Raw genomic sequence first — 12065 nt, 5'->3', positions numbered from 1 at the left:
CATTCACGTCAGCAGAGTACACCGGTCGTATGGCCAGTGGGCTCCGCCGGCTGTGACACGGTATCAGATGGTTATTCTTGGTCCTGAAGTTGCGCATGCACGTAGGAGGCAATCCGGAAGTACAACACAGTCTATTGTTAATGCTATGGAAGCTCTGTGCCCAAGAGCCAGTTCAGTGCACCGGAAAGAACTTCCAGCGGCGTCCCTGCCGGCTGCTTCGGGGCAAACCTGACTGTTGAAGATGCTGACTGACTGGGCTCGGCGCATGACTGGCTGCGGCCTCCACGTGGGGACGCCGCCCCAACGTCGTGGCGCACTGTCTGACGTATGATGGCGGCTGTGGCTGGGCTGCCGTGACTACACTACACTACGCCACACCGCTGACCACGGCTGGGCTGCCGCCTAACGTCGTGCCCTCGCCGTCGGCAGGTGGCCAACGCCTTCCTGGCTCAGCGGATCTCGGCCATCAACGCCGTGTCGGCCGTTTGCGAGGCGACCGGTGCCGATGTGAGCGAGGTGGCGCGTGCCGTCGGCCAGGACGGCCGCATCGGACCCCACTTCCTGCAGGCCTCCGTCGGTGAGAGACTCAGCGCCGCTCCTGGCTGATGGTGTCGGTGGAGTGACGGGAATGGTGTCGCATGGCAGCCAGCGTGTCGTGAATATGTTGAGTGCGGCGCCATGCTCCGCTTCCTCGAATGTGCTTGATGCTGGGTGCTTGTCGTGATCATCCCCGACTGAAGTTTGGTCGGATTCGAAACTCCACAGGCTTGTTTCACTTTCAGGTGTTGATTTTATTCAGAGCCAGCAGCTCGTCGTGTTTGTCTGTCGACCGGCCTGCTGTGATTTGTATGTAATGCATGTTATGCCCCAGAAGGCTCAGTCACCCAGCCCACCTGAAATTCTAGTCGTATATCCTTTTCCTCATCAGAACCAGGGCAATTGTTCCATGGCTAAACTGCAGTTGGCTGCTAGTGTGAGGCCCAGGTTCTGAAAAGAGATCTCGGAACTTAATCGTGGTGTTCGGTTCTTTGGTTCTTGTCTAATCTGGGTCATCACGCCGCCCTATCCCCGTCCATGACCGCGTGGTCATCCAGTCACTCCCGCCTGTGAGACGCCTCCAGCGCTTAACCAGTCCGGGACTTGCTCGCGTCTGTGACCCGACCTGACCTGACCTGGTGGGCCCCTGGTGCCGCTCCCTTGGCCGGCCCGTCTCTGACTTGAAGAGGCCCGACACCAAGCGGACGCGGCGTCGGGTCTGACCCTGCGCCCTCCCGGCTGATCGGCGCGGCCGCCAGCTGCGGCACCCTGGCCGGCCGGCGCGGCGGGGGCGGCGCCCCCGCGCGCCCCGGTGCACCGGCCGCCATTGATCGTCGCCTGATGCTGAGCCGTTAATTGACGCAGTGGCGGGCGGCGGGGTCGACTACGGCCGACGGCGGAGCGACATCAGCCTCTGGCTTCAGATGTGGCGACGCGACTTGAAACGTCCCGGCCTCGGTTGGGACTGATCTCGCTCGCAGCGACGCATGCCGTCACAGCGCCGTGTGTGCGTGTGCGTGTTCGTTTGCTTGTATGTGTGCGTGTGCGTGTGCGTGTGCGTGAATAAAGCTGCGGTAAATTATGAAAGCTAAGGTTGTAGCTCGCGTGATTCCCTTCGGGGCATCCTCACAGTGTTCAATACGTTCGTAGGATTTCCCCTGTGTCCATCCCCACGAAAGGCGAGTTTCTGTCATGATGTTGGGCAGTGTGTCCTCACCCGAGTCCTCTCGTCCTCACAGCAGGCACGAGACCGGTGGCGTCTGGAAAGCGTGACGCGCTCCGTGTTGTAAACCAGCGTCGGAACCGCTGCGAGTGTTGGCACCTTCCAGCAATGACGGATTCGGTCGCATTGTTTGCTTCGCGTGTGCTGACGGCTCGCTCCGTCCTGCAGGCTTCGGCGGCAGCTGCTTCCAGAAGGACAATCCTGAACCTGGTGTACATCTGCGAGAGTCTCAATCTGCCCGAGGTGGCCGAGTTCTGGCTGAACGTGAGTTGAAGACCAGTCGCTACCGGCCGCGGCGCGTGCTGCGGCGCTGACCTCGTGCTGCCCAGACAGGGGGCGGGGCGCCTTCCATCGTGCCAGCATCCAGGGATGGCGACCGTGGTGCAGTTCACCGCAGGTAGTGGGATTTAAAGACGCTGCCCTTTGACGAGCGTGACGTCTGCTGAGGCTGGCTCTGTGCTGGCTGGGCCTGGACCCTGCCGTCCGGAGCGGGCCGGGCCTCAGCGGTGTACGTGCGCGACGGTCCGCCTCCCCCGGGCGGGCGGGCGGGCCGGTGGGGCCGGCCGCCTGGCGGCTGCTCGGGCCCCGGCACGTGGGCGGCCCACCGCCGGGCCGGCCACTTCGTTATCGCTTCACCCAGAGGCGGACAGCCGTGACTGCTCGCCCGAAGCGAACACGTGGCGGCGGGACGTCCGGGAAGTCAGCGCGCTGGGCTCGACTGATACGGCACGCCTCGAACAAGGCTCAGCGACAGGGGACTTTGTGTGGTGCGCAATGATACGGAGTCAGAGGATTTGCAGCGTGTGCTTTCTGGCGATGTTTTCGTGGCGGCAGATCAGTGGGCAGAAAGCTATGGCTACCTCGCTGTCAAGCGTCCTAAGTCGCTCAAGGTATAATGAGATCTTTGGAACGTTCGAACCAGTCCAGCTCTATTTTTGTGGGCTGTGTAGGCTGTTAAGCCTGTGACGGTGTTCAATCTAAAAGTCGGTGATAGTTCGGAAATAGTTTACTGCAGCCGTGCGGCGGTGTGATTCATTAAGTCACTTGCAGGGACGCCGGAAAGGTTTACTTGGTTTGTCTGGAATGTTACCGCCAAGTACACACAAATGGCCAGAAGGTGCAGAATGTGGTGTTGATGAAGTTGTCCTCGTGGGCGGCCGACATGCGAGCATCCCGCGGTGGCCTTTCCTTGGCTCCTGCAAGCTGAGCTCGGCGTGGCGCCGCCGGCCTCTGGGCCCCAGCCGGCGACGATTCTCAGAGGCGGCCAAGTACGGTCTCAGCCGGCCTCGGCCGACCGTGTGGGGATGGTTAACGGTGGCCGGGCTGAAAGGATAGCGTTCAGAACGGTGCGGGCCACGTGACCCGCCCGCCGTGTGGTGCCGAGCCTGTGTTCGCGTCGGGTCGGGCTGGGTGGGGTTGGCGTCGGTGGAGGCGCCGCCATGACCCCGGATCACGCGCGGGCCGTAGGAAGCAGCTGGGGCTGGTGGCTGACTCGCCAGGTTCGTTCTCATGTTCACCGGAGCTGGAGCCACGCCGCAGTGAGGGTTTTCGGCGGTCCCCGATCATTCGCCTCGCTCCATTCCAGGTTGTATCCATCAACGACTATCAAAAGCAGCGCTTCGCCAAGCGCATTGTCAACTGTCTCTTCAACACGGTGGCCGGCAAAAGGATCGCGATCCTGGGGTTCGCCTTCAAGAAGAACACGGGCGACACGCGGGAGTCGGCGGCCATCTATGTTTCGGCCCACCTGCTTGAGGAGGGCGCCCGTCTCACCGTCTATGACCCCAAGGTAGGTCAGCGTGCGTTGTGACGATGGGCCATATGTGGGCAGAGGGCAGGGCCCTGAGCGGGGCCCGCGTACCGTGTGCCGATGGCCCATGTGAAGACTCGCCTTGGTCGGCCGCGTATGACCGAAGCACGGGCCCCTCGCAGCATTAGCCCCACTTGATCGCGTGATGTCCGTTCCCTCAATGGCAACCGCCGGCGTGATCTTTCGTGTCACAGGCCAACTTCCGATCTTTCGGATACGGATAGATAGGATTAAACGGCTGGTGTTGTCACGAACCAGAGATTACGGGGCTTCAGGCTTAATTATCAGTTTACTGTGCTGTAGAAGAACATGCGAGAGGGGCGGGGAGGGGGAGTGGGTGATATTCCTGATTGTGACAAGAGGATAACGATTTTGCTTGCGTGGTCGGCAGACAACGCAAGCGATACTATGCTGGTTATATGGACTTGCTTGATCCCAATATTGACTTACCCGCTGACGATTCTTCTAGCGGGCTGATTGTGTTACCTTAGCGTGCATGAGCTATACACTATGTTCTGTGGCGGTGGAGCAGGATGCAGGCTGACTGCTTCACTCCCGGCCAGGTGTTTAGCCGGTGTCAGACCTTTTCCTCAAGCTTAGCTCACTCCTGAATGGTTTTACCGCATGCTGAGTAATTTATTTGCGGCTTGCGTGGTGCTTCTGACAGTGAAGGGGAACTATCTCCTACCCCACCCGAGCGGCTGCGAGGCTCCTGCCGTGCGCAATGAAGGGTCGGCGGCTCGTGACGCGCTGAACGCTGTGGCATGTCGCGGCCCCGCTGTGTTCTCTGGAGGACCCGCTGTTCACGCTTTGCGGCCTGACCTCGCCTGTGTTCTCTGAAGGACACGCTGTCCATGCTTTGTGGCGCGACCTCGCTGTGTTCGCTGAAGGGCCCGCTGTCCATGCTTTGTGGCGCGACCTCGCTGTCTTCGCTGAAGGACCCCTGTCCATGCTTTGTGGCCTGACCTCGCTGTGTTCTCTGAAGAACCCGCTGCCCACCGTTAGCGGCGCGACCCCCCTGTGTTCTCTGAAAGATCCGCTGTCCATACTTTGCGGCGCGACCTCGCTGTGTTCTCTGAAGGACCCGCTGTCCACCTTTAGCGGCGCGACCCTGCTGTGTTCTCTGGAGGACCCGCTGTCCACGCTTTGTGGCGCGACCTCGCTGTGTTCTCTGAAGGACCCGCTGTCCACGCTTTGTGGCGCGACCTCGCTGTGTTCTCTGAAAGCCCCACTGACTACGCTTTGCGGCGCGACCTCGCTGTGTTCTCTGAAGGACCGTCCGTCCTCGGTGTGCTGTGGCGGGGTGGGTGGGCAGCAGGGCGCTTTTGATGTCGGCCGTCCAGTGCTCGTCTAGCGGGCACTAAGCGCGGCTGCAGCGCTGCTGCGGTGGCTGTGATCGACCCAGGGAGGACCCTTGGGCGACGCTCCGCATCACACACTGGGGCATGTGCTGGCGCTGCTATAAACTTGTCACCCGGTTGGCATGGATGTCTCCACGACGGCGGAACTTCCATGAAGTCTCTGCAAAGCTGGGAGCGATTCAGGGTCTCTGCCGAACTCCAATCAATCACCTGGCGACACGATTGGGCGGGGGGACTTTAACTGTTCGCAGAATCGGCAGCGTCTGCTGTGGCTGGCTTGGTCACGCTCCGTTCGGTAGGCCAATCAGCACGGACATTCGACCTCAAACCGATCAGTGAAAGTACAACTTAATGATCTCGCGTTCCAAGTCTAGATTAGAGTGAGTGCGGGGCTATTTTATGTCCGTGCCCTAATTGTGCAATGTTTGCGTCGATAAGAGCGGCCCGTGGCCCCGCTAGCCTTGGGTCTTCTGCACTTTCAGGGATCAGATGATCGATTCATGCTTGTTTCGCTGCGCCGCCAGCCGGTGCCTCATTTGGCGGTGATGTAACGTGGCCCCCACCCACATAACATAGACTCACAACTGATCGGTCAGGGCGCTCGCAAGAGGGGCATATTTCAGCTTTTGGCTGGAAGACACTGTATGTGTCAGGAGTAGGTTGTGCAAATGCTAAGTCGTCGACAAGATGCCGCAAAGCTTGAGTAGCTGTGAATATACTGCCCGACAGCTAACAGACTGCCAGTGGCGGAAGGAATATTAAATACTTGGAAAAACTAACAAGGAGACACTAGATGCTCGCGTGCAGTGCGCGTCACTGAGATGCGAACTAATGTTAAACTGTTAAGTGGCTGGAGGAGGGTGCCATACCGACCTCAGCGGCGCCGCCTCTTGGCACAGCGAACCAAGCGGGAACCACAACTAAATATATGTGTGACGTCTTGAGGGTGTGGAACGGCATTGCTCGGGTGGTGTTTCCCGACGATCCACTATTGTCGGCAGCCTACAAACGCCAGCTTCGGTGCGCGTTATGTTGCTGAGACGCGAGTCAGCGTCACGTTACGGGTGGCGGCACTGCCGGTGCCAGCGCCGCAGCCTCTTTGCGATTCCGCTGCGAAGCGAAGCAAGTAGAAATCGCTTGTGTTTCTCCTACATGGACACAAATTGCATTCCTGCCAAATGCGAAAGATGGTCATGCTCGCGCCGGTTTTTCCCCACACGGCATCGGACGAACGTGAAAATGTGTCGGATCGTGGCAAAGGCTGATCACGTAGGAGATGGCAATTTTACGGCAATTTAAGCCGTGTTTACTGCGCTCCGAATAAAGAAATTTGCACCGACGGAGGTACGCTCGGAAATTAGTGAAGTAGGTGATTAGGTTTGTTTTCGTTGGCTTATGTCTTGTTCGAAATAGATCTTGCATTTCAAGATTTTGTTTTGTTCATCTCGTATCGACCCAGTAAATCATTGTATAATCATACGTTTATGTTTAGCGGTTTTGCGTTTTGATCCTGCATGATCTTGAACTTTCTAGTTCGGCCTAAGATTAAACATGCAAATAATATTTGCAACCCGATTTTTGCTCAGTGATGCAACTATGTACTCAACATTCTTGGAAGGAAGTCATCCATGATGTAGTGTGTGGTGTCTGGCGTTTTTCACTCACTCGCTAGGCCGTGACCTGACCGCTGACCTTCCGCAGGTCGACCCGGACCAGGTGATCCGTGACCTGCGTCACGTAACCGGACAGCCGGAGGCGGTGCGTGACCAGGTGGAGGTGTGCGCCGACCCTTACGAGGCGGCCAGGGGTGCGCATGCGCTCGTCATCTGCACAGAGTGGGACGTCTTCCAGGTAAGGGCAGCCACTTGGCCGGCGGACCAGCCGCGTTGATCGGCCAGTGAACGGGCCGAGGACGAACTCGAACGACAGCTCCAGGTGGCGGTTGTGCCCGCTCCCTCATTGGGCCCATGCCACTCACCCTTCCGTTACGAGTTAGGGAGGCAGTTTATATACGTTTTGGCGCGGTGTTCTCACGTACTTGTGTGTGTCTGGAGGGTTGCTGCGGCGGGTCGATTTCGTGTTACTGCTGGTTGGTGTGCTCTGGTTCGGAGACGTGCCATTGATAGTTGCGGCCGTGTCGCCCGCCACAGACGCTGGACTATCGGCGCATTTTCGCGGCCATGCCCAAACCGGCGTACGTGTTCGACGGCCGGAAGATTCTCAACCACGACGAGCTCACCAAAATCGGTGAGTCGCTGCACGGAGTCGTCGTGCCGGTGGGTGTAACGGATCTGCGCGCGCGGGTGGAGTGCGCTGCGCACACGGTGCTGGGAGCGCCATCACGCCCGGTGGCGGTCGTGTCGGGGGGGGGGGGGGGGGCGTGCAGTCCAGACCTCACTCGGCTTCTTGTAATTTCTGTGAATGAAATGCGGACGTTGGGATTGTTGACTGTACGTCAAGAAGAGAAATGACATCAGCCCGTTGTCGGCGCGTGCTGCGCTCGCGGCCGTGGCGCCTCAGGCTGTGAAGCGTCGTGGGCTCGAGCTCTTCTGCGGTGGTGGAGCGGGCTCGTAGTGCTGCTGCTTCGTGCCACGCGTAGGCGGGCCGCGGCGCCGAGTGGGGCACCGGCCGCGGGCCACTGGGGTCGCGCCGCCGTTGACCCCCGACGCCTCACTGCCAGGCTTCGAGGTGGAGACGATCGGGAAGCGAGTGCGCCACGTCTCGTCGTCGCACCCGGCGGCGATCACCAACGGCATCGGGTTGGTTGGGTTGTAGGCGGAGCCGGAAGCCGGAGGCGGCGGCGGCGGCGGAGGCGGACCACTGACCACGCCGCGGCGCGCGGCGGCGCGCTGGGTGCGGTTCCCAGCCCGTCTCGAGCGGCGGGCCGGCGCCGCACCTGGCTGGCCGGCGGGCGTCCCGCCGACGACGTCGCGTCTGACTTCACAACGCCACGACAGCCCGCTGATGACGTCACGTCGCCACGACAGCCTGCTGGTGACGTCACGTCACCACGGCCGCGTACTGACATGCGCCACAGCGGTCTGTTCGCCGGCGGCGTCTTGCCGGACGGCGAAACCCTTCTGAAAACTACGGATGTCCGGCCATCTCGGGACGGGGCGCCGGACGTGGACGCGTGCCATATGTTGTGCTGCACCGCACCGTGTGGCGAGAGCGCTGCACTCCCGCCCCAGCGTCGGCCTGCTCTGCCGCGCCCCCTCGGCGGTGCACCGAGCACTCGTGTGGGAGTCTCGCCTTGCGCATGTCTGGCCGCGGCGCCGCCCCCGCGGCCCGGTCGGTGTACCGGCCGGACTGCGCCGGCCGGTCGCCCGAGGACGAGCCGGCCAACGCCCGTGGCGTGTGGCCCGCCCCGGCCGGCCGCGGCTGGCGGGGCTGGCTCGGCGCACGCTGTGGGGCCGACGCCCGGTGCGTGCGGTCAGGGCGACCGATGATAGGAAAGGAATCACCGAGCCTCCCCGGGAGACTGAGGCAGGGGCGTTGGGCCAAATTCGGTGGCAGGGACATGCAGTGGGCGCCGATGCCTCGCTGTCTGGAGGCCAACGGGTATGTCTGTCTGTTGGGCACGGCCTTACGATGATCATGAGATGACTTACACTAAGTGCCTTTGTGTGCATTCCTTCGCCTTGCCTTGCCATTTCGAGCACGATTATGTGTGTACCCATTCGTTTACGTAGCGTTCATTACTACGGAAAAGCTATATGTGATACAGCTAGGATGTGTTAAAAGATATGCTAATGTTTTTACCCATTTGTGTGGGACCGTGCGGGCAGCGTCCGCCCGCGGTATTGCTGGCGCGACGGTGACGCTCGCTGTGCTACATTCCGAGCTGAGTTCGGTCTGTCGGCGACGGCTGGCCGTGGTCGTCGTCGACGGTGCTGTGTGGTGCCGCCGCCGTGTGCTGCCCCCCTCGGACCGTGTCCCAGGCCGCCGCGCCGGAATGGCGGGGAGGTGCCCCGGTCCCGGCCAGCTGAGGCCGCGGGCTGGCGCCGGCTGGAGCCGCACGGCCAAGACCGGTACTGGAGACTCCCGTGCCGCCGGCAGCCGGCTGCTCAGCATGTGAACGCCCGCGGCAGCTCGCGAGGCGCCGCGCCTGTCCGTCCCATGTCCCTCCCCCTTCTGGCAACAGTATGACGAAGGCCATGGCGAAGGCCATGGCGACATCAGCCCAGTCTGAGTCTGACCTCGGGCCGGGCCGCGATCTCTTGTCAGCTGTGTTTCGTCCCGAAATATGAAACTTCTCCGCTGGTTGAAGCTTGTACGGCGTTTGTCCCACCCTCCTGGTTAAAGCAAGTGAATCGCAAGCGTACTTGCGTCTCTGCAGTATTGTGTTGTGGTATTCCTTGAACCGTCATTGTGTGCGCACAAGGTGATCGCAATTCTCTGAGATGTGTTGTGCGTAAAAAGTTTCTTCGTGGGCATTCTGAGATGTCGGTGAATGACCTGATGACATTCTGTCAATAAAGACATACCATCCAGTCGGTCTGGTATTGTGGCGCGCTGCCACGCGCTGGGACGCTTGTAGCAGACTGCGTTCCGGGTGGCGTAGTTACGTTCCCTGACGCGTATACGAGTGATCGATTCCACAACTGGCGTGCCAGGATCGCTCGGTGGCGTCGCACCCCGTACTCACTGAACAGACAGCTGGAGAGGTCCTAGCCATTCGGAGTTCACTGTGACGCTGGCCGTATCAGCGCCTTGGTTGCATGCGTCATCTGGTCTGGCCTCACCGGCTTGAAACATCGCTTACGGTAAGCGTGGGGTGGCATGGTCCGTTACTTCGTTCTGTTTCGGAGTTACCTTTTGAGTCACGGCGGAATGGGCGTGTCACTTCTTTAGATGTTAGTGGACCAAGTAACTTCCGTTTCCTCTGTGGTTCGTTACCCGCGCAAGATTCAGGCCTTTACCCCGTTGTTCCTCACCTTTGATTTGAAGGCGCAGTTGTATGCGGAATGATCGCTTTAGTTGAGGCGACCGACATCCGACCATCGACGACCGACAAATCCAGACCATCAAAGTGCAGCCGTAATAATGACCCCAACGAGGGGAAAACCGGACACTTTTTCTATGCATTGTGTTAACTTCTGGAAGCAGTGAGGTGTGGCTTGAGGTGCAAATGTAAAGAATTCGCCGAGATGACCTGACCAGCCTGTCCTTCGGGAAAGAGGCGACCGGGCAGCGGTAAGTGTGACACAGTCATCCCATCCAGCGCTACAGTGGAGCGCGTTTTTTCTACGGGGAGCGACGTTTCCAGACTAAGCGTGCCACCAGAGCGTGCCACCATAGCGTGCCACCATAGCGTGCCACCAGAGCGTGCCACCATAGCGTGCCACCAGAGCGTGCCACCATTAGCGGGCCACCAGAGCTGCCACCAGAGCGTGCCAACAGAGCGTGCCACCATAGCGTGCCACCAGAGCGCGCCACCATAGCGTGCCACCAGAGGTGCCACCAGAGCGTTGCCACCCAGAGTGTGCCACCAGAGCGTGCCACCAGAGCGTGCCACCATAGCGTGCCACCAGAGCGTGCCACCAGAGCGTGCCACCATAGCGTGCCACCAGAGCGTGCCACCAGGCGTGCCACCAGAGCGTGCCACCCCGCAAGGCGCGAATCGAGGGCGGCTGACGTAACCGACAACTTGCCGTTGTGACGTGGAACGGCCAGCAGCGGACGGGGTGAGACGCCGCCTGCGCGGCTCGCCCATGCCGTACCGCTGAATCAGCGCGTGAGAGGCGGTGGGGCATGTTCGCGGTCCGCGTGTGGCGGAGCTCCGGCGGATGCTGGGGCGCGCGACGGCGGCTCCGGGTTTGTCGCCAACATTGACATATCGCTGCTTGGGTATCCACGTGCGGGGCCGTGGCAGATGGTGCTAGCTGGCGCTGTTCCACTTGAGAGTGCTGCCCCCATTCAGGCTGCGAAAAGTTTATCCACTGCGCCGGACGCCTGCGCCGAACTTGGCGCATGTGCGCACCCGAAACTGGTGCACGCGTGCGCCGAAATTGGCGCATGCGTGCGCTCAACTCTGACCAGGCCAGTTGTGCGGAATTTTCAAATAATGTTTCTTTGAAAACAGGTTTTAGGAGCGCTGGCGCCTCCCGAAATTATCCTTGCGACACCATCCTTCAAATACTGATTGTCCTTGGGCCGAAATTGGAGGCGACCGTGCGCAGAATGACAAATTCTCGGATTTATAGCGCGCAAGCGCTGAACTTCTTGCCGCAATGTCGCCGCTTCACCGGACATGTTCGGCGTAACATGCACTGTCTGCAGTCCAGACCCGGATATCAGCGCTGCGTGCTATCCCCGTCGCCGCTGCTGCTCCGCCACCGCATGCTATCTCCCCCCCCCCCCCTCCCCCCCCCACCGCCGCCGTCGCCGCCCCGCCACCGCGTGCCATCCCCCGTCGCAGCCGCCGCCCGCCGCCGCGAGCCATCCCCCACCGCCGCCGCCCGCCGCCGCGTGCCAATCCCCCGTTGCAGCCGCCGCCCGCCGCCGCTCCGCCAACGCGTGCCATCCCCTGCTGCCGCCGCCTTCAAGCCACCGCGTGCCATCCCTCGCTGCCGCCGCTCCGCCAACGCGTGCCATCCCCTGCTGCCGCCGCCTCCAAGCCACCGCGTGCCATCCCTCGCTGCCGCCGCCCCGCCAACGCGTGCCATCCCCTGCTGCCGCCGCCTCCAAGCCACCGCGTGCCATCCCTCGCCGCCGCCACCGCCGCCCGCCGCCGCCGCCGCCTCGCCACCGCTGCTGGCTGAGCCGCATGCATGCATGCGAAGCTGGTGACGGAGGAATTGATTGTAGGGACCAGTCATTGTGTGCTGTGAAATTATGTGAATGATCCATTGATCAGTAGCATGGTTATCGTGAGCAAGTTGAAATGATTTCTGAAATCCTTAACATCACATTAAGAATTCAGACGGTTTGCCTTTTCACAAGTTTCGCACTTCGCAAAGGTGGCTTAGGTGCAGGTGGCTTAGTATGCGTGTGAGCAAGGTTTCTGGCTTTTTCAAACGTTTAAAATGGCAACGTGATGACGGTCAAAGCAATTGTGCTGCAATGTCCGTAGATTAATTGAGTAAAGAGAAACGGGTCTTGCTTTTGAAGCGATCGAACAACTAGTAATAGA

The 12065-nt window shown here is 60.6% G+C and overlaps 1 pseudogene; it reads left to right on the top strand.

Annotated features, from left to right (window-relative positions):
• The window catches only part of LOC119092241 (UDP-glucose 6-dehydrogenase-like), a 9100-nt pseudogene extending 1395 nt beyond the window's left edge, over positions 1 to 7705 (top strand).
• Positions 7706 to 12065: the final 4360 nt, after the last annotated feature.

The sequence above is a fragment of the Pollicipes pollicipes genome, unplaced genomic scaffold (genome assembly GCF_011947565.3).
Source record: "Pollicipes pollicipes isolate AB1234 unplaced genomic scaffold, Ppol_2.1 Scaffold_3447;HRSCAF=4054_pilon_pilon_pilon, whole genome shotgun sequence".
Classification (NCBI taxonomy): domain Eukaryota; kingdom Metazoa; phylum Arthropoda; class Thecostraca; order Pollicipedomorpha; family Pollicipedidae; genus Pollicipes; species Pollicipes pollicipes.
This window is presented reverse-complemented; position numbering and strand designations above follow the sequence as displayed.